The sequence below is a fragment of the Garra rufa genome, chromosome 2 (assembly GCF_049309525.1).
Source record: "Garra rufa chromosome 2, GarRuf1.0, whole genome shotgun sequence".
NCBI classification, from domain to species: domain Eukaryota; kingdom Metazoa; phylum Chordata; class Actinopteri; order Cypriniformes; family Cyprinidae; genus Garra; species Garra rufa.
The window spans coordinates 58026433-58028932 of record NC_133362.1 but is presented as its reverse complement, the minus strand read 5'-3'; positions in this window follow the sequence as shown (position 1 = coordinate 58028932).

The following is a 2500-nucleotide window of genomic DNA, read 5'->3' as shown; positions in this document are numbered from 1 at the left end:
AAGCTCCTCCATCCCTTCTGGTTTGTACACTACTGTCAATAAAAATTCTTTCCATGCTCTTAAAACTTCTTTGTACAATTCTGGTATATCATTTAACATATTTTCTTTCAATTTCATCCATAAGATGTGATTTCCCATTTTAAAACCCCCACACCTATTTAAAAAATATGTCAAACCATTCTTCCATTCTTGTCTATTTTCTTTATTCATAAATTTTTTCATAATTTTAACCCTTAGACTCTTCATTCTTATATTTGGATCTAACAAACCTAAACCTCCCTCCTCACATGGTCCTATCAATGTATCATAAGCAATCTTTGCTGGTTTTCCCTCCCATATAAAATTCAAAATACACTTTTTCAGTCTCTTGTAAGCCCACATCGGCAATGAAGTAACCTCTAATGCATACCACATTTTCGAAAGCATCAGAACATTTACAATCAAAATCTTCCCTCTTAATTTCAAAGTTCTTTGTCTCCAGAAAGTTAATCTTCTCTCCATTCCTCCTAAAATCTCATCCCATATTAAAACTCTAGTTTTCTTTTCATCTTTTCCAATTCTGATTCCCAAAATTTTCATATTTTCTGTCTCTTCTTTAAAACTAAAATAATGTGGTAAAATCTTTGCTGTTCCTATTCTCATCATGACAGTCTTATCTATGTTTATTTTTGCTCCTGAACCATTACAATAATGTTGTATTTTATTTATTGCTCTCTCGATGCTATCTATATCCTTTAAAATTAAGGTTGTGTCATCAGCATATTGGTATATTTTTTGTTCTTTTTCTGCTCCTCCAAAACCTATTCCTTTAATATTTTCATCTTCCCCAACCACTAATCCCAAAGGTTCAGCTACAATGCTATATAATAATGCAGATAAAGGACACCCTTGTCTTATTGATCTTGTTATAGTAAAAACATTAGTTAAAAATCCATTACATTTTATAAAACTGATTGCCCCTTTGTATAAAACTCTAATCCATTTTATAAAATTATTTCCAAATCAAAAAGGCTCTAAAAGTTCAAATAAATAATCATGTTCTACCCTATCAAATGCCTTTTCCAAATCTAAACTAATCATGTATCCCTCTTTGTTATTTTCTATCATATAACTTATTTTATCTCTTATATTACTTACTGTATCTGTAATTTCTCTTCCTATGACTGAATAAGCTTGATTTGTTGTTATTATTCCTGGTAGAACCCTCTTTAATCGATTTGCCAACATTTTTGCTAAAATTTTAAAATCTGTATTTAACATTGATATGGGTCTATAGTTCTTTAAATCCGCTGAGTCACCTCTTTTTTTTAAAATTAACTTCACCATTCCAACTCTCATCAATTGACTTGCTTGCCCTCTATCATACATTTCCTCATATACTTCCTTTAAAATAGGAATTAACGTATCCTTAAAAACTTTATAAAATTCACTAGTCAAGCCATCTGCTCCCGGACTTTTCCCATTGTTTAGCTGTAATATTGCTGTCTCTATTTCCTCCTTTAAAAAATCTCTATCACACATTTCTTTATCTTCTTTAACTACTTTTGTTTTAACCTGCTTTAATAAAAACTCCTTTTCATCTTCTTTTATCCCTTCACTTTTAAATAAATCTGCATAAAATTCTCTTACACTTTGCAAAATCTCATTGGTCCTTTTTACTTTTTCCCCATCTTTTTTAAGAACTTCCTTTATCGTATCAGCCTTTTGTCTACTTTCCTCTAAATTAAAAAATAATTTTGTACACCTTTCTCCTTCCATCACATTCTTTAACCTGCTTCTTATCATAGCTCCTCTACATTTCTCCTCTTCTATTTCTTTTAATCGGTTTTCATAAATTACAATCTTTTCTATATCACCATTATCTTTTTGTAATTCCTCTTTCAAAAAATTCCTAACTGCAACTTCTTCTCCTCTTTTAATCTTTTGTTTCAATCTACTATAACTCAATGAATACTTCTTTATTTCATATTTGATATTATCCCACCACACTCTCTTATCTTCTTCAAACATTCCTTTCCCTCTCTCATCTTTTATTATTGTTTCCACTGCCAATTTATAATTCTCATCTTTTAAAAGTTCATTATTTAAACACCATATCCCCTTTCCCCTCTCCACCCCGGTTTCATTAAAATGAGCTATTAACATACTATGATCACTAAGAGAAGTCATCTTATAATATATCTTGTCAATATTTCTTTTCATATTTATTTTAATCAGCATAAAATCTATTCTACTTTGCTTCATTTTTTCTTTTACCAATTGTTGCCTTGAAAAATCTTTTATTCCTTCATTTCGTTCTCGCCATATATCTATCAGATCATTTTTATCAATTAATTTAAGCAATTCTTCCCTTCCACCATCTCTTTTAAAAACCATGTCTTTTGCTATATCCATTCTACTCAAAACTGTATTAAAATCTCCCATTATTATAACCTTTTCCCATGTATCTATATAATCATTTAAATTATTAAAAAATATTTTCTTTTCAGCCTCTGCATTT